The sequence below is a fragment of the Pezoporus flaviventris genome, unplaced genomic scaffold, assembly GCF_033815535.1.
Source record: "Pezoporus flaviventris isolate CSIRO_AGI_PZ_B2104156 unplaced genomic scaffold, CSIRO_AGI_Pfla_v1 ptg000037l, whole genome shotgun sequence".
In the NCBI taxonomy this organism is placed as follows: Eukaryota; Metazoa; Chordata; class Aves; order Psittaciformes; family Psittacidae; genus Pezoporus; species Pezoporus flaviventris.
This window is the reverse complement of record NW_026892585.1, coordinates 21,006,361-21,032,019: the sequence shown is the minus strand read 5'-3', so window position 1 is coordinate 21,032,019 and position 25,659 is coordinate 21,006,361. Positions and strand designations below refer to the sequence as shown.

Genomic DNA, 25,659 nt, shown 5'->3' with positions numbered 1-25,659 from the left:
CAAATATGCTCAGCATTTCTGAACAGATCCTAAACATAGTGTGGGTCTGTGAAAAGGAGACAGCATTGCAGAATGAGTGTAAAAACATTTGACTGTTTTTTATTGTTGTTAAGCCACTGTTTGGTCTTTTAATCAAAATAAGATAGATTACTACATAGATTTGGAAACTTCTTTTTGCCTATGGGAAATTTGCAGGTCATTATTTTTCAACAGATTAGTTTTTACTACTCAGTTAATTAAAATCTTCACTTGTAAGGAGACCTTTCTTACAGTTTGAAAATTAAATGCTAGAGTACATGCTGAAATAAGTAGTATTGTGGCAAATTTGAGGGGTTTGACGTATGGCAGTGGGAGTTTACATAGTCAAATAAATGAATTACATAGTCAAATAAATGTACCTGTAGAGGACACGTGAACTCTTCTAGAAGTATTTCCTCTCCTATATGGCATGATTCAGGCTGCATCAGGAAGTGGATTCTCTGTGCATCTGCTAGATAAGCAAAAGGCAGAAGAAGGTCTTTCAGTACATTATCAACAGCAAGGGGTGTTAAAAAGTGGGGATTTATCTCTTTATTTCTTTCATTGCGAGTGAGGATGCTGACATTCATGTGCTGTGTTATCTAGAAAATGATGCAGCTACGTCAAATAACATAGCCAGGTGTGTGTGATAGCAAGTTGTTCTGACAGGCAGTGGCAGGATGAACCTGTTCAGAGCATTACAAAAATGCATAATTACTTTTCAGTCACAGGTGATAGTTTCAATTTTAATACCCATTCACAGGATGCCAAGGAAGGGAAGTGTTGTTGGTTACTGTTTTCCTTTCCTCCCAAATTAGCCTGTTTTGGTTTTTATAGGTAGTTCAAGTAAAAGCTTGCAGAGTTCTTAGTTGCATTTCCTGCACCTATTTCTAGTCAAACACCTTCCAAATGGAAGTGTGACTAAAAGGAATTTTTTTTTTAAACCTGATGACATTTTAAACCAGTAAAAGTCGATACATCTACATGAACTGTGTTCCTTATTTGCAGATGGGCATCCTTGGAATAGGGAAGAGGGAGGCTAAGAAGGAAATCAGTTAAGCTATGCAAAATGTAAGCTTTCTGATACCACAAGTGAGTAGAAATGTGAAATATTAATGGAAAAACAGAAGTGCTGTAAAAAAGTAATGAGGTGTCATATCACATATTTTTTGTTGTGGAAAATTTTAAAGTGATATAAGTAGCAGACAGTCGAGCTTTGCAGCTGGTGCATTATATTAGTACATGGAGAGCATGTGCAAGTATTTGCAGTTACAAAGGTTTGTGCGTACATAGTATATCTCTGAGACAGCAAGATGCTGCCGTTCTGCACCAAAACACTGTGAAGCACTGGAAGTCCTTCTGGAATAGGGCTAAGGAAGCTAAGGAACTTCATAATGTGTGGAGAATCACATGAGCTGTACAGGGATTTAGTAAATGCCAGAAGAAATTCTGGTTCTGAGCAGTCTTTGTACGCTGATCTCATCCACATCCATGATTCAGGGAGGACACAAGTCCTCCTTCAGTCTCCTTACCAGGATTGAGCCATACAAGAGCTGGGCAAACGCTGCAAAAATGGATTAAGCTTGCTGTGTTTGTAGTTGATCACCTAACACAAGAAAGCCTTATGTGAAGCCTCTGAATCCTACTGTAATATAAATGTCTAAGTAATATGCTTAAGTAATATGGCATGACAGCAGTAGTGGAATTTTACTCATTTTGTTTCCCAGAGTCACAACTGGAAGTATTTTCGGTACAGATTGCTCAATCCTGGATTTCTGCCTTGGCAGAAGTACTGGGTCATTCTGTTAGCAGGGTTTTTATATGATTTTGACATACAAGAACTAGAAAACCACCTGCCATCAGCCATCTATTTCTTTAACTATAGTATTCAGTAAGTATTGATCCAGTTTGAGCTGGAATTTATCAGTTAAGTTGAAAGTGAAACTCTGCAGATGGTGGTGCTATTGATCCCAAATTTCCAGGTCTTAAAAATGGGTGACTGCTATGAAAGCTGGAAAAGCTTGTTAAAGATGCTTAGTGCGCTTAAATTGACTTTTCTCTTTTTAGTCTCTATAGTCAAAAGCTATCTGTAATAGCACTGCAGCTGCTCTGCGTTGGATTCAGGAATCCCTGTTTTGATTTGCCAAACAGGCAAACTGTTTATCTCAAGTAAGAGAATTTTGAGGTGTGATGTGGTTAGTATCTAAAAATATCTGTGTAGGGAGATAGGATAGGGCTCCAACAGACAAAACCAGTGAGATAAGCAAGAGGAGTTCAAGTTGGAAATGTGATACTGTAGGTGTAATTAACCATTGGAAAAGCTTAGAAAGGAATGTGGTAGATCACTTGGAGTAATTAAATCAAGATTAGATCTCCTTATGAAATATCTTCTCGTAGAGTTACCAGTTTCTTGGGCTTCGTGAATAAATTGCTGTGTGAGGTATTAGAGCCTGTGCCAGGCAGGAAGTCAGACCAGATTATCATCAGAGTTCCTTCAGGCCTTTTAAATCCACATCTCCACCAACAAAGGCTCTTACGTGGTACAGGCAGCCACAAGATTTCCAAAATCAGAGCTGGAGCAGGTCACTCTTGTTTCAGTGGTGAAGGGTTGAAAAGTCTTTGAGCAGGTCCTTGAAGAAATGTGGTGGTGAGTACAGTGCTGCTGAGTTTGCAGGCTTTGTGTGCTACAGTCGTATGTACTAGGACTGAGCCAACTTCTGCTCTTTTCTGATCAGTCCATGGACACATCTTTCTGCATGATCTTCCAATATTTCAGCCAATTTACTTAGTAGCTTGCCTTTTGTGTTGAGTTCACTGAAAAGTCATGATTTGTCTGTGACGTTTATTGAATCCTTTCTGTGATATAACTAAAGGCCTGAATGAATTCAGAACCCTAACCCTAGCATAGGATCTTCTATAGCCAATCTTAATATCTGTATGAGCAGAAAGGGCAGGGTAGATTTTTAGCAGATAAGTAGAATTCTTAGTATAAAGTAATCTGCTTTCCCCAAAACTGGAAATAACTTGCATGTTTGCTCAGGAACCTCGATAGGATACTGAGAGACAGAGGAGGATGTTTCTCTTCCAGTTCTCATCAGCTAAATGAAAGTGTATCCGTGTGTTACTGGGTAAGAGGCAGCAGATCCTTTTTATAGAAAAGATAATAAAATATGGTTGATCCTAAAACTCATTTTATACTAGAAGAAACACCAAACACCATTTTGAACAAGAATAGCTCTGACTTTGTTTCTTTGACAAGCTCATTAATTTCCACATCCAAACTTAATCAGGAGTTATGGTGCAAAATCTTGCAAATAGAAAAATCCTTCAAGTTGAGCTCAGAGTTATGTCATCCTATTGCACTTACGTAGCATAGCTTCTGTTACAGGACTGTACAGCGTAACTCCACAGTAGCATGACAGGAGGAATAGGTAAGAGTTGTGCTGGTGGTATGCGTTCATGAACTGTTACTCAGGAGAATTTTTCATGTAATTCCAGCTCTATTGAAAAACCTGTGAAAAAGCTCTTCTGTATAACTATCCAGGTAATTTGAGAGTGAGCCCAGGCATAGCAGAGGATTTTGTGTTCCATAATACCTGTTAACCTACCTGCCGGCAAGTAGTGGGTTCTTGGTACCTGGCTTGTCATTCCTGTACTCTGACCATCCCTACTCTCTCCCTCCCTGGACTAAAGCATGTGTATGGTTTACACATGGTAGTCTAAACCTGAACTGAGAAAATCATTAGACTAAACAATAAAACAATAGGAAAATAATCAAAGTAGAGAAGAGAAATGCCCTTGTGTTTGATAACCTGAAGTAAGGTGGCTGAGGTAAGTCTGCATCCCTGCACAGGGAGGCATCTGCTTTCCTACATGTCCAGAGAAAAGAGAAAGGTCAGGGAGGGCAAGAGATTAGAAAAAGATAAAAGAAGGGTAGTTACCCTTGCTAGTAGGTAAGGGATTCGTGGCTGTGGTGAAGTAGAAAGGAGACTTTAGTTAGTCAGAGGTCAAACATTTTTGGCCGGTCGCTGTGTGCTAACAGTTGTGGGTTTTTTAGTATGATTTTTTTTTATGCACCATCTCTCCTGAAAATATATTCCATACCTCTGGTTTTCACAAATTCCTGATAGGGTAATACTGACCAAGGAGAGTATTTAAAAACAGACTGTAGGATGTCTTGTTTTCATATGTTTTTTCTACCACTGAGTCACTTTTAATGGGTACTTCAGTACTAAAAAGGAGTGCAGGAGGCTGTGCCATGGAAGAAAATTGTTCTCTCCATTAGTAAATGAATTTGAGCTATCAAATTGCTGCTGTTTTCTTCCATGTGAAAGCTTGTGGCTGAGTCAGTTAATGTAAAGGAAAACAGTCTTTCATACTACAGAAGAAACACCTCTAGTGGGCAGGGGTTCACAAGCCTGCAAAATTGATTTTGGTTATCCCTGAGAGCTTCTGCAGCATTTTTCTTTCTGTTCCGGCAACTCTGTAAGAGCACTCCAGATGACAAAAAGGAGGGGTTGTGCTGAGGTCTGGGGAGCTCCTTTGGCTGGTTTCCCATGCACTGCTAGTCCCAAAGTGGTTATTTATGCTAAAGAACTGAAGTTGCTTTAGAAGCTCAGTTTTACTGTGCTTAAAAGCTATTGAATCTTGTTTCCTGCACTTTGTTTACTTAATAACCCCTACCCAGGAATCCATGATTTTGCCTGGGTAACTTGCTGTTCTCTTCCGAGAAGTAAATATACCTTTTTTTGTCATTTTTAAATGACATGCTGGATTGGAGCACAGCTCACTGTAAAGAAGTACCCTGGTGCTTACACTGTGCTCACAGTGTCTGCTCAGATGAGAGTTAAGAGTGCTGTGCTCACTGTTACATAACTTTGCAAAAAGTGTCGATTTAGGGAAATTCTGCTGCTGTGAGAGAACAGGAGCATCAGGAATGTTCTCGCCCACTCAATGGAAATGTGGCTTTTGGAGACTAGTACATTTGAAAAATAGCAGATTGTGTGTATGTGCTCATTGATGGAGTGCAGCTTGAACATCACGATGGTGTTCAGGGCAGCAGGTCCTTCTGTTTGCTGCAGCCCTGGGAGGATGGATGTGGCCCCAGTAGCAGCAAGCTGCTACAGTATATGTCTGGCTGCTTCCAGAAGGGGTTTGCAGCCGGACAGTTTTGTTTTGCGTAACCTTTAGAAGACTGCCTCTGAAAGATTGCCAGGTTGGCCAAACAGATCAATTCCCATCAGAGGGAGACACAGCTGTTTATTTGATTATATCTACTTCACTTGGATGCGTGGGTCCTCCCACTGAACTGGCTGAGTTCCTAAGACCTACCTGTGGAGAAAGACAGGTAAAGCAACATGCACTGTGTCAGAAATTCTGTTCATCTTGTGGAGGGGTAGGTTGTTACTCTAATTTTTCTACCTTTACTATTTTGCATATAGCCCCTCTGTTTCAGCCCTGAGGGATCCTATTTACTATAGAATATTTCAAATTCCTGTACCCTTCTACCAGCAGTAGCCAAAGGCCCCCCTCCCATACATTACTGTGAAAATATGGACAAGAGCTGAGTTAATGGTTGGGCTCAGAAAGCCAATCGTATCCTGGGCTGCATCAAAAGGAACGTGACCTTTTGAGGTTGAGGGAGATGATTGTGCCCCTCTACCCAACTCTGGTGAGACCCCCACCTGCAGTACTGTGTTCAGCTCTGGTGCCCCAGACACATGAGAGACATGGACCTGCTCAAGTGAGTCCAGAAGAGGCCATGAAAGTTATACAAGGACTGGAGCACCTCTCCTATAAAGACAGGCTGAGAGAGCTGGACTTGTTCAGCCTGGAGAAAAGAAGGCTCTGGGGAGACCTTAGAGCAGCTTCCAGTGCCTAAAAGGGGCCAGCAAGAAAGCTGGAGAGGGACTTTCTTCCAAGGGCATATAATGACAGGACAAGGAGGCTTTAAGCTGACAGAGGGTAGATTTAGATTAGATATTAGGAAGAAATTCTTTACTGTGAGGGTGCTGAGGTGCTGTCACAGAGTGCCCAGAGAAGCTGTGGCTGCCCCATCCCTGGCAGTGTTCAAGGCCAGGTTGGATGGGGCTTGGAGCAACCTGGTCTAGTGGAAGGTGTCCCTGCCCATGGCAGGGGATTGGAAGCAAATGATCTTTAATGTCCCTTCCAACCCAAACCTTTCTATGATTCTGTGATTAGCTAGATTTGCTTCTAGGTCATTCTCATTAAGCAGCATCCTCAGAGCAAGCTTTGGTTCTGTTGTTTCGATTTCCTCATCTACTGCTTTAATCCAGTGCTCTTCCTTTAATCCCACCCTATATACACTTATCCTCCGAGTCCCATTTTGGAACCGTACTCCTCTCCAACTTTAGGGTCTCAGTTGTTTGCGCGGTTGCATGGGAGACTCTGTGAATGATTTAATTTTGTCAATTGAGGTAAACAGACAGTAAAAACATACACCGCAGCACAAAGTGTTCTCAAATCACTTATTTGACAAGTGCAGTTTAATTATTCAGCATAGCATGTAAAAGTAATGAAGTTCTAGTAACATGAGACTTAACACTCGCCTATTAATTTTTCCCTGAGAGGTGGGAAAAGACTGCTATATTTTTGTGTGCAAAATGAGAGCATGCAAACTAATGAGATTTGACTGAGAGTTCATAAAAGGGGCTGGAACCTTTCAGTGCTTCTTAATAGTTTTGCTAATAGGTAGCACATCCAAGAACATCCCACAGTTAGATAAGATTCTGCATCTGTTTGCAAACCAGAAGATGCTGTCTGATGCTTTGCCAAAACAAAACAGAGTTTTCTTGGCCCAGCTGTAGTTTTATTGAATGTGTAACTTAGTAAGAGGAAAAAGCTGAAAGTCACAGCCTTGCTGAAGAGGTGTAATTCAGAGTAATTTCTGTAGCATGATTGATTTCATGTTGCTGCAAAATAAATACTTAATCAGAGCTAATATTTTTGGTTCCCTTAGGCAGTGAGAGACGTAGAAGCTGTAACTTTCTGCTCAAGTAAGTGCAAATGCAATCTAGCAGGAAGTTTGAAGTAAAATGCATGTGTATCCTAGAATTTTTTTAAAATGGGTTTTGGGTGCAACCAGCCAGGATTGGTGGCTGATTTTGTTCCTGACAGAGAACTGTTTATCTCAAAGTTAAAAAAGCCCTCCTCCCCCAAAAAAGGAAAGGAACCCAAAAAGATTAATGTAAACCAAACTGCAAAGATAAATGTAAACCTAACTGCAAGCTAGCATGCCTGTTTGATCTGAGTTGTATGGTGATCTAGATCAGTTAGAATTACATTGGGGGTGGGAGGAAAGAAGAAGAAATACAGCCATAAACGCTTGGCTTTTCAGTTGCAAAACTACCTCAACCATTCCAGCCCAGCTCAGTGACTGAAAAGGGACAGTCTAGTGACTTGAGAGTCACACTTGCTGGTTAGTTTCTAACTCTTTGATCTTATGCGATGTGTTGGGCTTCACTTGTATAGTACAAAAGGGTGCTGTATTCAGGGCATATTTCTTATCTGAGCTGCTCCGTGAAGAGCAGTAGTGGAGTTTGGTCCTGGGAGGGCAGAAGCTTTCTGTGGGCTCTGAGTAACGCTGAAATCAGAGTGTTGTTGAGAGGTCAGAGATGGCTTCCTACGAAAGCCGTAGCTCTTATGATCCTTATCAGACAGGAGGATGGGAGATGAGGACTTTAATTGCTTGTGTTTTTTCTCCTGTGTTTTCACTCGAGATGATTTTGTTTGCAGATAGTGCAAGGACTAAATGGAGCCTACTATATTTTCCCTTCAAATGTGAATTTCTTACTTGAGGCTGCTTCTGCTGTTTTCCGTTTCTTCTATCAAGAGTCAGTAAGAGCTCTTCTCTGCATGATGAGCAGACCTGTATTTGTAATGAATCGGTCTTGAAACAGTTGTTGTGCTTGCATTTATGAAAACTTTCAGGACCCATCTTCTCATTAATGCTCTCTCTCTTTTGATCTGTTAGAAACATGTTCCTATCCATCTAGCCAACAACTAGACATCTTTCATTGTCCTTTCACAAATTAATTTAAAAGCCAGTCATCCCTTCTTTGATTTAATAATCACAAAAAAAACCAACAAAACAAAACAGCCAAACAACCAGCAACAAAACATCCCCAACCAGAGGTAAAGGTAACATAATGAAATTTCAGGGAGGGAAATTTACATTCATAACTTAGACTTGAAGTGGATGTGCCCCTCAGAGAAAGGCAGCAGGTTCCCGTAAAGGTCACTCAGAAACCAAGGGAAATGATCTCTGCCACATCTGACTGTCACCACGGAAAAGAAGGACTGAATTTTTGCTTATCGTGAGGGTGTCAGGTTAAAATGTGTCACAGTCCTTTAGTTATAATAGATATCTGCTACTGAGAGAGAATCCTGTTGAGCAGTTATAAGTTTTGACATTTCTGACTTCCTTTATATTAAGATGATAACCATAGACACCATTAGTCTCACCTCCTGACTGGGGCTGATTCAGAGAGCCTTATGTTTCACAGTTACATAGCAGGTATGTAAAATGTAAAGACATACAAGATAGTAAAAAATTCAGTGTAGAGCCATTTTAAAATACAGTGGCAGAACTAACCCATCAAGATTTTCAGCTATGTAGCCACAGTGTAGTTATTCACTGGCTCTGAATTTCTTGAGATATAGGAAGTTGTGTTTTTTTCTGGACAAAATTGCATTTCTGGAAATGGACTGATTGGAAAATACTGGGATTTATAGGAAGAGCTCCAGCTTCCGGGCAGCAAAAGCTGAGTGAAAATGGCAGGGAGTGCTCACTTCTTCCTCAAGCAACCTATCCTCAGTGGGAAAACGGGAGGCTGACCCTGATGTGTTCCTGTACTGCATGGGTGTATTGACATTCTGTGTTCCCAAAAGTTGATTAAAGCTGAAACTTTCATGTATAGGAAGATGATACACAGGTTAAATACAAGGCAGCTGTAAAATGTATTAGCATTCATAATTCTGTTTAAATTTTATTATTTCTTGCTTCCTGGAAATAAAATTAAAACAGAACCTGTAGGGAGTTTTTTGTTCCTATGGATCCTAAAAACCAGTTCTGACTGACATAGTAACTCAATCATTGCATCAAAACCTTTAGATCTTCTTAACTTTTTCTACCTTCCTTAGAATGCCAGTACAGTTTGCTCCAGCTAATTCTTAAATTTAGTGGAAAATATACAAATGGGAGTTACTTGAACCTGCAGAATGATTTTACACTCATGCTTACGCAATGAACTGGAGCTGCACAGCTGACCAGAAAACAGTCATTCCCAATACCAGCCTGTTTTTCACTTCAGCAGCTTTTTGAACTTCCCTGTAGTCTTCATGCATCGTTTTATGTAGCTTAACTGAAATTCTGAGAAAAGAAAGGAAAATGGACCATGGATGTGAAGAAATGTGCAAGGACAGGTGAAGAGAGAGGTTTCGTGTAGTGGAGAAAGCAGTGCTATGAGAACACGCTAAAGTGATGTATAGGAAAAAATAGATTAACTGAGGAAGAATGCATGTCAGGAGAGATGGGATTTATTGGACTGGAAGTCTTCCTGAAGGACACCAAGTCCAAGAATTTTCCTAAGAAAGTGTCTCTGTTCTTTTAGATTTCAAATCTTGGTTGAATAAACACTAGAAGATATCACTGTAAGACATGTGCTGCTAGAGGTGGGCTCTGTATGAGTGGAAAGCCTTCTCTGCCTCTGTATTCTGACTTACTTGAGACAGCTCTGCGAGTCTGGTTCAGACTTGGGATAAAACCATAAGGTGTGTTTTCTCTGCTCTCTCTTCCCCCTCCTAAATGTTATTATATTGCAGCTTGGCTCTGTCCGCATAGGCTGGAGGAGGCTGTGTTGTAACTTGCTTTAGCTGCTGCTGAGTTTAACAGTTTTTGGCTTTGTAAGCAATGCCTTAGGAGAACTCTTGCTCATCTGTTCCCTGAGCCAAAGGAAAACTCCTCCAGTAGCTTTCCCAGTGTTTTCTCTGGCTTGAACACATGGTTACCAATTGCTAGGTGAAACTACACTATCTTTAATCATGTTTTATTTTTGTATTTTTCATTTGTCTAGCTGACATATTCTAAGACATCAACTTCGGCTAGAATGGTGAAAAAGCCCTTTCACAATGGGTTTTTCTTTTGTCCCTTTTCCCTGTACTCCACATAATTCTTCCACTGGTGAGAAAAATGCTTTTCCTTGGTGTAAATGTGCAACAAGTACACAAATACTGAACCAGTTGGTTGCATTTCTCTGTTAAGCATACTTCTTCAAATATTTTTCATAACAAAAAGCTTTATCTTTGGAATCTTGTTCAAATATTTCTTTATATGGGTTTTCTAGCCCTTTGTGATTGGCTCTCCAGAAATCTGATCCTATTGGTATTTAATCCATTGACAGAAATGTGTCTACTGGGAACTTCTTAAATAGGATTGCAGTAAACATTTGGATTATATTTTGCAAGTACAAATCACTAGCAGATATTTTCATATTTACTTGTTGAATTTCAACTTCCACTTCAGGTTAGATGAGACATAAACATTTATACACCACCTCTGGCAAAGTATTAGTCTGAAAATCAAGTTAAAACAACACTGAGAAATCAGAGGAAGATTTCTGAAGTTTTAGAAAGAACTATCAACTGGTTGAACTTTGTTTTATCTCCATCAGTTTTATATCAAGTATGGAATTAATGTTGTAGGTTTTTTACTCTGATACATATTCCTTTTTGTTTTCCTCTAATATAATGTATCTTTCTAAAAAATATTCATGGCAGCACTGGTGAAAAGCAGGGACTGCACCTTCATTTACATCATTAAAGGAAAAAGTGGCTTTAAAGCCAGCTAAAAGATTCCTGTTTTTTGCCAGGATTCATGGATCAGTCTCTGCATTGGCCACAGATAAATGTGATCTGCCAGAAAGTGTTAATACGTTTTCTGCAACTAGTTCAGGGGAGGCTGGTGCAGTCAAGTGAAGTGTGAGAACTGCTGTAGTGGCAACCTAACTGGTGGTGATACACAACTGGAGTCTCAGGGATGTTTTCTGGCAAGAAATGTCTAGCAGTTTTAGTCTTCATGGTGTTTTTTATGATGATCTGGGGAAAAAAAACCAAACCTTCAAGCTCATCTTCACTTATGTCTTACATCAGTTTTAGCCAGAGGTCTGCTAAGCTAGGTAGGTCAAGTACAACAGCATGCTTCAGTGACCTAGCAGAGGAAATACCTGTTTGGATATATTCTTGGCCTGCTTCATATTAGGAAAATCACTGCAGAAATTAAGAGAAAATTAGTGTAATTAATTATAATTAGTATAGTGTTTATAGTGGATACTCCTTCAAAAATCTTTAACAGCAGTGAAGGATACCTTATGGCTCTCAGGAACTATAGATTTACAGGAGCAATTAGATCACTTAGGCCTGCCTCAGATATCTTTTGAACTTGGGTTTTACTGTCCATTTGCATCTTTGAAAATCATCCCAGTTACTGATAATTAAATATGGTGCCCAGGTGCTTGGTTACATAAAAGCAGTCGGCACACTTTTTCTGTCTGTGTTTTGGTGTGCCTTATTTACTTAGCAGCATTGCTGGATGTTAAGTTCTGGAGATAAACCAAAGTATTAGGAGCACTGGGCTTCCCTGCAGTTCATTGCTTGTCCTTTCCTGTACATGTGAATATGCAGGAAAGCCTTGCATTAACAGTGAAACTGGTAAATTCCCAATTCTCAAAAAAAAAGTGCTATTTTTATTGTATGATAAAAAAAAGTTCAGATGACACTACTTTGTATTCTGTTCCTACACATCTTCATGTCTTTTGAGGATCTGTCCTTATTATTTGCCTTATAGAATCTGTATTGTTTCAAGGGGAAAAAAAACAATTGTTGTGGTTTAAACCCAGCCACGCAGCCTCTCTCTCACTCTCCCCCCTTCCTCCCCCCAGCTCCTGGAGGGATGGGAAGGAGAATCAAAAGAATGTAACTCCCACGGGTCAAGATAAGAACAGTCCAGTAACTAAGGTATAACACAAACCACTGCTGCTACCACCAATAATAATAATGATAAGGAAAATAACAAGGGAAGAGAATACAACCGCTCACCACCTGCCGACCGATACCCAGCCTGACTGACCAGTGATCTGGTCAGTTACCTTCCGGGTAACTGCCCCCAGTTTATATACTGGGCATGACGTGCTGTGGTATGGAATACCTCTTTGGTCAGTTTGGGTCAGGTCTCCTGTCTCTGCTTCCTCCCAGTTTCCCCTCCTCCCTGGGAGAACATGAGACTCAGAAAGTCCTTGGTCAGAGTAAACATTGCTGAGCAGTAACTAAAAACATCGGTGTTATCAGCACTGTTACCAGGCTGAAAGTCAAAACCACAGCACTGCACCAGCTACTAAGGAGAAAAATGACTGCTACTGCTGAACCCAGGACAACAATAAAGTGTAGTATAGATTGTATGATCCAACTCTTTAATATGGTTTCACACTTTGATTGGAATAATCAAGGGTTGGAGTCTGTGCTTTGATTTGCAAAAAGATGTCTTAGTTAAGCCCTTGAATCATATTTACTTTTTAGCCACATGCTTCTGCAATTATTTCCAGTTTTGCAGAAAACTCCAATAATTATGTTCTGTATATGTGGTTCTTGTCAACTTTTTTTCCCCTCTATTTCACAAGCCTGAGGAGTTATCTCTTGACACCTAGCCTCTTACCAGACAATGAAGATTAGTCAAACTGGACTTACTGATCTTTAACATGAAATTCTTCCCACTACTTCTTTCATTTTCTTCTACTTAGATAGGTATCCATATTTCTTTAAGTTGTAGCTTCATGTACCATAATTCCTGCCCTACATTGTAGTTACTCTTTCTTCTTTTTCCTTCCCTGTTGCTTGCAGGACCTATTTGCAGTTGTCAGTGAATTAAACTTCTCATAGCTGAAGGATATGAAAGAGGTTTTCTACCCTTGGTCACAACTGAAACCTTTCGTCTAAGAGAGCTTGGTTCAGGCTGGGCAGATAACTGCCTTTCAGATGTGTCCAAAAATTTAAGAAGTCAGTGTCCAGAAGAAGCTAGCATTTACTGAAAATTTAGTCTGGATGGGTTTTCTCTGGGCCTTTTATTTTTCCTTGAAGGCAGAGACAGGAAGGATGTGCAATGATGCAGCACTGAATGAAGGATAGCAGAAAAGACACTGAGACTGGATGCAGGAATAAGCGATTTACTTTCTTCAATGTTACCTGATAGGATCTACTTTTACATAGAAATGTCACTTGACAGAAGTCAGGAGAGAGAATATCTAAGTAGTTTAAATGCAGCTAAAGGCAGGGAGCTAAATACATGAGGGAAAAGAAGAAGCACTTGAGGTGATGTGGATGCACAACTGTATATAAAAATACAAGTTGGAAGGGAGAGGTCTTTGAGGAAGCCAGCCACAGATGCATGTGCAGTGTGAAGGCTGTCACGAATTGGTAGTGGAGAAATCAAGTGAAAGTCTGTTACAATGGAGAACTCAGGTGAAAAAGGGAGAAACAGACACTAAAGAAGAAGAGTGGCACCAGAAAAAAACTAGGTTAAGATGGACATAGCTAGAGACTTGAGGCTAAGGAGAAACAAGGATGTGTTTCTACAGAAGAACTGTAGAAAATAGAAGATAGTTGAGCAGCAGAAGGGGAAAAGCCCCATGAGATCTGGCATTTATCATGCTATGAGGAAGATGCAGATGTGTGTTTCTGAAGACTCCTATAAGTTGAAAGACATGTCCACCAGCAGGGCTTAGCTAGGGGAAAGAGCAGTGTTTTGTTTTCCAGGAGCAAAGAAATACTATTCAGACTTAAAGCTGAAAACAGTCCTGAAGAAACTTGAGACAAAGATCTGTGTCCCTGTTGGAACAAAATGGAGGTTAATATGTCAAGCCAGAGAAAAGTCTCCTTAAAGCTGTTGCTGATGTGGTTGATATCAGTAGAATTACTTTGATCTCTGAGAAGACAGGGGATAGAATGACAAGCTAATGAAGATCTGGAAAGAGTCATGAAAAACTCAAGGTGGTGCAGGCATTAAGAGGTCTTCATGCATATAAATTAAATGTACTAGTAAATTAAATGGTGCTTGGAAGCATTTCCAGGCCCTGGATATCAGTTGTCTGTACTGTTAACTGGCCTACTTTTGGTTTATATTTATAGGAACTCACTTGAAATATTCCCAGGTAAAGTCTGAAAATTATTGTGGGATTATTCCCAGTAGGCAGTTTGAAAATAGCCACCTTGTTTTGGAAGGTGAGAGAATTTAATAGCATGGCACCTTTCTATGCCAGTTGGCCTCAGCAGTCTTGGCCATGTTTATTTTGCTTGTAGAAATACAGCTGTAAATGGCTCAGTAGATGCAATCCCTTGGAAGCTTAGGACACTGACTGCCTTGGGTGCCAGCTGTGACAGGCAATGAATGTGACTTCTTAAAAAGGGATTCTGAACTGAGATGTTGATGTGCTCTCTCAGTTTTCATTTTCATGTAGCATGAAGATACTATAGAGGAGTTGATCATACTAAATGATCTTGGATGAAACATACATGTAATTATTTCTGTTTAAATTCAATACAAACACAAGCAAACATAGCTCCTTCTAACAAAAGAATAGGCTTTGAAATTAAGGAAACAAGGTAGTAATGTTGGTAGGTAGTTAAATTGGCTGGACTAAAAAGCCTAAGACATTTAAAAGTAGAGAAAATATTTTTAAAAGTACTTGAAACTTGTATCAAAACAAGGCAAATCTCCAGTAATGTTGCCCTGGAAAGATCAGTATGGATCTAGAGTGGAATAGGGGTAATGTGAAAGTGATGAAGGCATGGAAATTTTACAGTCATTGAAGAAAAGCATATAAAATGAAATGCCATGTGTTGCGTTGTATGTAATTCTGGGTTTTGAATTCAAGAGCAATTCAAACGAGGACAGGTACAGAAAGAAAAGTATTTCTGAGAGCCTGTATGTTAGCATAATAGGCTAGCAAAGTAAAGCCTGAGGCATGATAAGATAGTTCATAATAAATAGATCAGGGAAAGGTCTGCTAGAGAAGAAGCTTAGCTAATTAAGCTAAACAGTGTTGACACATGGACAACGCTAATTACAGATTTCAATTTGAGCAGAAAGCAGCCAATTGATTCTGAAACTAAGTTAGATCATCCAGGTTACTAGAGAAGCAGCATGCATCTTAGCTCTCATTTTCTAAATGGGTTCATGAATGTGATTGATTCTTAATCACACTCATAGTGTTTTCTGACGAACTTCAGAGATGCGCAAGAGGAGCTGCACTTCCGATTTCAAATGCCGTAGCTTCTGAGGAGCCAAATGCTATGTTTTGGGAAAGGACTGTGCAGGGTATTTCAGCATGCTATCATTCTCGCAGCAGTCATCCCACTCTCACGGATGCTCTCCTCCAGATTTGCTGTGTCGTGATTTGATGTACAGGTTCCTCGTGTCCCTTCCATCACACGTGCTGCGCTGGTGTCCTGAATGACGTTAAGTATTTGGCTTTGGGGAATTAAGCCCACACAAGAAGTTCATCTGAAAGAGCTTATCTCCAGACAACTTGAGTTGTGTCAGACCATGTCAAACTTTTGCATTAGTTTTTTTCATGGTATGCTATGTTGCTGGAGTAGGATTTCATGGAGAGCATTTGAAATGTATATCAGTGTGATGCTGGGAAATGTTTTGTTCATATGTGGCTGAACTTGAATGGGAGTTGATAGTAATAATCCCTAATTGTGACAGAAATTAATTTGAATGTATTTTTTATTTCTGTTGGCCTTTGCATGTTTCCATAAATACTGGGTAGTTGGACAAATCCCAGGCTGATGAATGTGGAAGCCCACCTGTCAGTGTCTCAAAGGGAAAGCTTTCAAATATAAATAGCATTAAAAGTACAAATAACAAAATAATACTGTGTGTATCACTGACCACTTTCTTTTTTCCTTTCACTGCGTCTCTGATTTTATTTTTACTGATGCTTACTTAAAATAGTTTCCCTGTTTTCCTGTTGGAAATTAGAAGGCCACTCTGGAATCCATGTTTTCTAAGCCAGATGGTGAGGAAAGTGTTCCTTGCTCAAGCAGTGTCCACTTGAAGTCTTATCCCTTCAGGCCTTCTTTATTGAAGCATTGGCTTTGTCTGTTTGGTTGATTTTATATACATATTCTTGAACTAGTTTCAAAATGGGATTCCAGCACTGTTCAGGACCTCTGGTTCTTCTTACGTTGATGTTATTCCATGTCCCCCTCATTAGTTTGTAGCTCTGGTTTTAGCTAACTCTCTGAAGTCAATACTCTTCACAAATGTCACTGTGTTGGCTGCCATAACATTTTTCAAGTTTTGTTTTAATTCTGTAAATTCTAGAATGTGCATGTGTTGGTGATCACCTCAGCTGCTCACAAAGTAATAATGTGAACAGCTTTAAGTTTTTATGGCCCCGGGGCCTTAGCTTGACTTCACTGCTGCAGCCACAGCCTACTGTCCACTTACCATTTGCGCCATTTATATCCTTTCCCTCTTTAGCGAGTGTTAATAAATTCATAATTTTAAAGTAGGGTTGGTCTAGCATGAGCTACAACTGCTTTTTGATATGGTTTGCAAGCCAAAGTTGATCTTGCTTGAAGAGGTTGCAAATGGTTCTTTTCTCCTAACTTGGTTCTTTTCTCCTAAATTATCTCAAGGAGGGAAGTAAATCTCAGCAAGGACCAGCTTGTTATCTGTACACTGCTTTAACCATTTCTGCCTCAAATTGCAGGGCAAGATGAAATTAAGTGGGAGCTTCACACAGGATTTGTGCTTACCAGACAGCATTGTGGCCATCCCTGTAGCTGGAAGTGAGGATTCCTGGAAAAGGGTTGTATGAAGGGCATGGGGTTTTGGAGCACAGCAGGATTGTGCCTGCTGCTTGTAGCTGTGCTGGTGACATAGGTACTGACAACCAGCAACAGCTCCTGATGAGAGTGAGACCAAATGCAGGGTCACCCATATAGCTTACTGGGGCACTTTGGAGGTATTATCAGGGTCTAAGATTCCCATGGGAGCATCTGCTGTGCCCGGTGTCTGCTTGGGCACCCTGACCAGACAGCGTGGAAATGCAGTTATTTAAGGCAAATAAGGTCACAGTTGTTTCTTTGTATCTCTGACTGCATGTTTTCCACTTGGCCTGAAACACTGCCATGGGAAAGAATAGGAAGGAACCAAGAGGGAAGTCTCACATCAGAGAAGTAGGAAGCAAGTGGACTGTTTTGTGTTCCACACCATCAGCAGCACTTCAGTGCCAGCAGTTCCTCTCATACCAAGAGAAATGCCTTCTCCCGTGTCACTTTAGCCCAGCAGCCAGGAAGTAGATCTGTACAGGTGGATGAGCTGGGCCTAGTGTGCATGTCAGCCATGCCAAAGTCTTTGCTTCTGTTTTTTGTGGAGTTGGTGGAGTCTCAAGAGCAGTGGATTTGGGAGCTGAAAGTCATTAGGATGATGAGAGGATGTTCCTATCTATGCCCAAGCCTTTGCTATTGTAGTCACTCTCATGAAACCACTATACCTTGAACTTCTTGCAGCTGTGAAGAGGGAAAGGAGGAGGTGCAGGAGGCATTGCAATCAGTTAGTTAGGAAATCCCTGTAATGGCCAGCTCCCGATTGTAGGCTAAAGTTGTTTTCCTGCCCTTGTCAGGGGGGAATATTTTTCCTGCCAGTAGGCCGTCATGGAGATGTCTCAGCTTTACATCCAGGCAGATTGCTAATGCATCCAGGCAATGACAGGTAAAATGGTCTGTGTTCATGTGGCTCTGAGACTTTGGGAACTGTGGAATCATTTAATCATCAATCTTTATGCTTCAAGGCATGCCAGAGTCCACAAGCTTTTTGTTAGCTTCAAGTGCAATTTGTGCAGTTTTATTTTTATACAGTGCCCTGGGATGCTTGCTGTGGAAAGCTCTTAATATAGGTGTAACTGAGTGTGCTGTTCAGACTTCTCATTAATTTGCTTGTCTTCACTCTAACCCAGAGGTAAAATACAAAGCCTACAGAATGAGGAGTTTGGAATAAAATGATAGAAAATGTGGCTGTGAAATAAAGACATTTAGCACTGAGGACTCAGACTAGCAGTGGAGGAAACAGAACAGGATGTTCAGAAAGTCCAAGCCCTTTGGCGTGAGTTAAGGAGTTTGGAAATATGCAGGGCTACAGTGAATTTGTGAAACAATGTTTGTCTTCCTAAACTGAATGCTGGAAAGCACCCATTTCACACTTTGCCTTTGCCAGCACCCTGATATGTATTGTGGCACTCACAGCCTTTTTATTTTCTGAGAATTATTTGACTTAGTGTCTAGAATTTATTTGAAAGCTTCCTGCTTTCTTGTGGTGCTGACATGATTGTGTTGTGGCTACGAGTCTAAACTTTGGAGTTTTAGTCTTTGGTCCTGCTGGTACTGCCCTGTTTCTGATGTTTATATTTTAACTGCAGCATCAGGCTTGAAAGACTACACTTCCACTTTGCTTCACCACTGCTTTTTCTGCACTGGTAAGTTAATCAGGGCCAGGACTTGTATCTTATGATTGTCCGTATTGTTTCATTTCTAGCACATTCCGTGATATGGTTTTGGCCCGTGCCAGCTAGCACACCCCCAGATGACACCTGTGGCGGGATGGCGAGGGACTGTTCTCAGCAGGCATTATTGAAAAGGTAACCATATTTTGCAGGGGAAAAGAGTGTAGGGATGTGGATATGAGCTGGCTGTGCCTTTCCCCCCAGAGCCTCTGGATCCTGGTGCTAGACACTAGACAGTCTCTCTCAGGCTTAGCATTTGAGGAGGATGCTGAAATGCAAGCTTTTGCTTCCTATGTGCATTGGTAGCATTGTTATCCCTAATGATATCGAGCTGTCTCCTCTGACTGCCTGTGGGCCATCTGCTCAGGCTCACAGCACCACTCCATACCTCTGAGATCTTTTCTCTTTGGATAAGAGCCAGGTTAGGGGCACAAACCAAGTTTTACATCAAGCTAGCAACACAAGAGAACCCAACCTTGTGAACTTGAATGAGCTTTCAAGTGAGTGGTCTTCCATCATGCAGCTAATTTGCAAGCTCATAACAAAGCCACTGTTGTCGAAGGCCCACAACAGAAAGTTAGAGAAATAATGACTGTTCTGTTATGTATATTTTTACTTATCGCACAGGGCAGTGGTAATTGCACATACAGATTTGCTTGCACGTGTGTCTGGGGTTTCTTTTGACCTCACACCCCTAGTTCACTCTTCAGGCTTTGCAACACTTTACATGAAAATAGGTAGTGCTTAATTGTCTCTAGGACCTCTAGTTTGTAAAGGCCCTTTGCAGTTCTCTGTTGGAAGGGATCATGGAATTCCTGAGCACTGCTGATGTTTTGCCTGTGTTCCATAAATCGTGTGAGATACACCTATATATGTAATATTGTTTATAATCCTTGGTTGCTTTCTTTCTGATTTTTTTTTTCTGTTGTCTGAGTTTTTGGTTGCAAAGGGAGATGTTATTAAAAGCATTTCACTACAGAAAGTACTTCTTCATTTAGGTAGTACATGGTGCACAAGTAGGATGTACATCACTAGTAGCTGTAGGCTGCACAGACTTGTTGTTTTGTCTTGAAAACAATAGGATTAGCTGCATAGTGAACATGTATTTAGCATCACGATGTAAGCTCTCGAGGCGTTCTTGGTGCCTCTGCAGCAGCAAAGTTAGAAACCACTATTGAGTCATTGGACTAAGCAGCATAGCTTCTCTCCATCATGACGCTCTGAGTATAGCACTGTTACTGTGGTGTTTGGAAACACTGAGCAAAAAGGATTTTGTTGTGTCAGTGCTAGGTGAAATGGCATTTTTAAAAATTGGTTTGGTGGCCAGTTTGCTTTTGAGGCTGATGAGGGCCATGATGGTAATCATGCAGAAATTCTCATGAAAAAGACTGAGAGGTGGAGACCCTCCTGTGTAAACTGTGCTTACAGTTGTTGCCAGCCTATGTACTGCTCTCAGCATTTATTAGCTGAAGAGACTCAAAAGTCAATCTGGAAGGGATTGTGCTGACTGCAAGTTTTTGTAGCCTTTGGTGGTGCCAGATGCAGAAATAGGCAAATCCGGCTGCAGTGGAAGGGCGTGATGGGGCAGCTCCAGCCCAACTGCTACCCTGGAGGCGTTTTGGAGGCTTTGGCTGGGAGCCGTGAAATGCACCTCCCTGGGGAGGGCTGCATTGCAAACAGACCTTGCCCTTCCCTATCACTGAATTCCTCTGGCAGAAGGCTGGCACCAAAACACCTAAAAATATTTATGATAAAGCTGCAATGATTTTTCCCCTCTGTGAGATAGGGATGGGGTTTGCATTGTGTTTATTGATTCGTATCTCACACATGACTGTTTCAAAAGGTCTTGTAGCAGCCACTCATTAGTGGTGGCACTGTAACTGGCTGAAGGCCAGGTAATAGCATGTTTCTCAGTTTCTCCCTCTTACATGGCCTAAACCAAACACTTAACAGCTCCACACTGACTTAAGTAGCTGTTAGTTGGATCAAGCCACACTGTTGTAGGAAACAGAGGACCAAAGGAGTAGCTCCTATTTTTCCTGGGAAGTTCAGCTTTTATAAAGAGCAGAAGAAGAACTGAAAGGTCCTCTCCACCCCAAAGGTGCACCCAAAGGAGCACCTTTGAAATAGGATACGTGTTTATATGTATGAACAAATTAGCATTAGAAGTAACTTAGTGGTAATAATATTTATGAATGCTTCAGAACACTTTTCTCATGGAATTATGGTCCTTTGTAGCTTGGTCCACACTGTGTAGGAAATGCCTTTGTGGGAAGGTGTTAATGCACAGGGAGAATGCTGAACAAAGCAAGCCTGCTGCAAACTAAAAGTTTATAAAATTTAAGGTTAGTTTATCTGTCATCCTTTCACAGTTTCTTAAACTGAGTTAATCTTTTGCAGGGAATAATTTTTCTTGTTCATTTTATTTACTTCCTTTACTTATGGAGGGGAAAATGTTGGTATCACTCAGGAAATAAGAAGTCTCAATAAGAGCCAAACTCTGCTTCAAGCAGAAATTGGACCACAGCAAATGTAGATAGACCAGAGCTAGCTCACTTGAACTATAATGACACTTAAATTGTTGCTGAACTAAATATGCAGGTCAATGGGTAGGTCTGTCCATCCCATACCAGAGCTCATACTCCTGTATGATTTAGTGCTTTCATGACCTGCATTAGCAAGATTAAAGTCAGCACTCTGCTTTGCCTACCTAGGTCTTTTCTGAGTGTAGGGGGGAAATTCTGAATGCAGGGAAAAAATACTTGCGAAATTCTTAGCACACAGAGAACAATGAGATCCACATTTATCTTGTTGCAGTGATTTTTAGCCTTTTCCATGTTTTCCTGCAGGACAAATTGCTGTGTTGCCTCAGTTTAATTAGTGTTGTTCAGACATCATTTAATCACCCCTACCCTTGCACAAGTGCCAGAAGTCACAAATGTGGATATCTTGGACTCTGATTTTTCACAGCATTCATAACAAAAAGGCAGTTGGCTTCAGAGATCAGAGGCATCTTTGAATATGAAAAACCTGTTTAAGTGTATGTTTTTGTAAAGGCAGTTGCTCATTCAGAAGACTACAGTTCAAGTGCCTGCAGCCAGAACCCTCATTCCTCTGCTGCAGTGTGGTCTTGCTCCTGTTCAATCAATGGGTGGTTTGAGCCACCACAGCTCATAACCCAGGCTTTTCATCAGCTGCTGAATTCTGTTTATTTTCTGGAGTTTGGACCCTTAAAAATATGGTAGCCATTAGTAGAAAAACAACTGAAAGAAGAAGTGTCAAACTTGCTTTCTTTTTTAGGTACTATATGGTTCAATAACAAATAAAGGGTATAGATTATTTACTTGCATTCAAACAAATAATTTGCAGCAGCTGAAAACGAAGGGGAGCAGCCATGAGATGAGAATAAAATGCGCAGCACAATTCCATGTGCATTGTTGTTGAATCATTCCCATGCAACCCAGCAATGGCACAGAGATTTTGGGGATTATGTTCAGATTAAATGTCAACAAGAGCTGAGCCTTGGCAGTACGCCAGGAAGGTCATATGAGGAAGGTCCCAAACTTTTGCACTCAAGTTAAAATGTGTTCTGATTAATGCCCATAACATGCTGCAAATGTTAACGCAGCTAATGACTAATGACTTGGGTTAAGAAATCCCGTCATAACTTGCTTTTTTTAAAAACTGTTTAAAATTAGATTCAGGATTTTGTTGCTGCTTTTTGGAATTTAAGACTTTGTCAGTCATTTTATTTGGGGTTATGCTTCTACTGTAAAAATGCTTTCTTTTCAAGTTACACATAAATAGAACAATAACCCGTGAATGTTTTCACAACTAATATTATTTCACAGAATTGCCCCTATTATTGCTAAGATGAGGTCTAAGATATTTTAATTCAATGGCATTTATGGGAGAATATTAATGGAAGGGAATGAGAAAATAAAAATACATAGTTGGGAATTGCTCTTTCTTTTTATTTATCTGTGGTTGGTCTTTGACATTCCAAAACACCTCTGGAATTATGAAGGAATAGGCTGACATTGAGAATGTCTTATTTTGGTTTAATCTCATCTCTGTTCACAGTAGATTTGGTTTTAACTTTGAAAGGATGTTCTTACTCTGAGGGATATCTACACATGGAGTTGTATGGCCTTAGCTGTAGCACTTGAAAGAAACGCTCTTAATTTACTTGCCATCCCTGAAAAAACTATTTTAAAATTGATTTATATCCCTGGCGGTGTTAAACCAGGTTGGACAGAGCCTTGGGTGACATGGTTTAGTGTGAGGTGTCCCTGCCCATGGCAAGGGGGTTGGAACTAGATGATCTTAAGGTCCTTTCCATCCCTAACGATTCTGTGATTCTCTTAAATCCCTTAAGCACTATAAGTGTGATATTACTACTACATATGATCTTTTTATGTACAATTTTGTTTGCTCCCTTAGCACTAAACCCTGCAGTGGTGAGCACACCTTTCTCATGTCCCTCATGGGCATTGGGTTTTGTTGAGAGAATTTTCATGGGACTTCTGGATATGACCAACATACTGAATCAAAACACAGCTGTTGGATTTGGTTTACCAGTGAGCTTTGCTCCAAAACTGCCTCATGTGAACGGAAGCAAAACTTGGAGTCATTAGCCAAAGCAGCTAATGCTTCTGTGGATTCAGGAATTCACCTTTCATTCCTAATTTAGATATTCATCCCATATTTGTAAATCAGACTTTAGGTATACTACAGACACATAAATACACATTTATGTACATGTGTATGCATGTATGTATGTGTGCATGCTGAAGTTTCTTTTCCTCTTCCTTCCTCCTGTTTTTCCCCACTTCGCCTTCTGCAGTGAGACACAAGGGAGGGGAGAAAACTTTTAGCTGATTGAGGCCAACATTACCTTGGAAGGGTCTACAAACTGATCTGCAGTTTATTAAGCATGAAGGTTGGGAGATTGCAATTAGAGCAGTCAGGTTCTGGAAAGGGTCCCAGTGATAACAGTGGGGTAAAAAATCAAACTGACCAGGAGACATGGGGGGCTGCAGCAGCAGAACACAAAGGTGGGTGACCGGGTCCTGAGGCAGAGGTGCTGCTGGGGTTTGCAGTACAACACATTCAGTTGCTTTGTTATTTATGAAGGGTATGGTATGCATAAACCTTCTTTAAAGTGCAGGTTGAAGAAAGTACAGTTTAGAAGTCAGTCCTTTAAATGCTTTCAATAAATAAGGTAAATTCATAAATCATATTAATCAGCATTTTAATAAAACTTGTTTTAATAAAAATTTCATACCACTTATTTGTCCTGAATTATGAAATTAATAGGATTTTTTCCGTTATTTTTACTGGACCTTCATTTAAAGTAGTCAGTGAAATTTTATCATTCTGCATCCTGAGACGCACAGTAATAAATCAACCCTTATTCCTTATTTTCCTTATTTATTTTGTTTGAAGGTAATAGGACAACAAATATTCTGTTGGCATACATTATTTCTTTGTACTACAAAATATGCAAATATCTCAATGATTATACTTTTATCTCTCTGATATTTTACAAACATGATACAACGTGTTTCACCAATAAATGGAGTTACATGAAAGCAGCTTCAGATCTACATAATGCTTTTGCAAAACACTTCCTCTGTTTCAAACTAAAACATGTGTTCAGCTTGGGAATATGCTTGTAAAGAAACTTCATTTACTTTATACACTTGTGTGTTCTCTTAGGCTTCAGGTTTTTAATTTTAATTAATTGTTTTATCACTTTCTGGACTCCTGGCTGCCCAGGACTGGGAAAAGTTTGGTAAATTACAGTGCTGCTGAGTTCTGCAGTTAGATTGAGTTGGTTTCTTGTTTATGAGCAGCAGTTGCACAAACACAGAGCAGCCTCACTCTGCACGTGTTGCTGCACCTTGGTACCTTGCTCAAACAAGGACTGTGAAGGCAGCTGTGCTGCTTGGTACCTGTAGTGGATGTGGGTTACCTGTGTGTGCTGGCCACCCAGCCTGAGTTTCTTGGGGCATGGGTTAGTGCTACTTGAGTACTTATGGCTGCATAAGGTTGCATCCTGAATTATTGTAAGTGGTTTAGCCTAGTGTGGAAAGCAAAATGTGCTAGGGAGGAGTAAGTGTATTTCCCAAAGAAGGGAAAGAAACACATAATGATAGAGAAATTAATTACCTCTTAACTCTGGCTGTACTGTCTCAAGGTTTTCTCTTTATAAAACCACATAGCATTACTAAGGATCTGTTTGTTGGGTACAACACCCAGGTGTGCTTTATGTGCACAAGTGATTGTAGCCAGAAACATTGCTGCTGCCACTTTATGACTCAGATCATTCATTATTGCAATAATGGATTATCTGTGGCAGGCTTCTCACTGTGACAATTGCCCTTTGTTTGAAATCTGTGTTATACTTCCTATTTGCAGATTGCATCTGTGCTGCTGCTAAATTCAGGGTGTTACTCAGTGTAACAGTAAATAATTGGGAAGGTTCATAATTGAGTTAAAAAGCTTTAATCATCACTTTCATTGAGATGACACTGCTTCCTATTGTTCTTGAGGTTGTTTTGGTTTTTATTTGGGGTTGTTTTGGGTTGTTTGGGTTTTTTTATTAGTGTCTTGTCTTTTTGTTTTGAGTTGTTTGTTTTAAACTCCACCTGCTGATTAGAACTGGGTAAGTACTGCCAAGAGCATTTCGCTAGTTGTGACCTCGTAAGAGGTGTTCTCTATTGATAATGGTGATACTGTGTGCACATAATTTTTCATTAGTGTTTGGATTCAACTTAATTTTATTATTTACCTGAAATCTTATTTTATATATATATGTATGTATAAAATTACTCTAGTTTCATTAAAATGATTGCTGTTGAGTCCCCATGTTACAAGGTGATAATCTGCCACAGCAGGGTGATTACACTTTGTGATGGAACTGTGACCGGAGTGTTTTAGATGGTGTTTCTGCTAGTTTATGGCTGGGGCTTGTCTCCTGTACAAATGGGTGGTCAGGCTGAAACCAAGGCGTGATGAAAACAGACCTTTCCCCTGAGGGGAATGTTCCTGTGCA

The 25,659-nt window shown here is 40.3% G+C and overlaps 1 protein-coding gene across 9 annotated transcripts in view; it reads left to right on the top strand.

Moving 5' to 3' along the window:
• Positions 1-25,659, top strand: part of THRB (thyroid hormone receptor beta) — a 168,077-nt gene that overhangs the window by 46,045 nt on the left and 96,373 nt on the right. For 2 of the 9 annotated variants that reach the window (XM_061464948.1, XM_061464951.1), the window contains one exon: positions 18,632-18,734. The exons of the other annotated variants lie outside the window; for them this stretch is intronic. The gene's annotated coding sequence lies outside the window, so the exon portion shown is untranslated. The remainder of the gene's footprint in view (positions 1-18,631; positions 18,735-25,659) is intronic. 9 annotated transcript variants of the gene reach the window in all.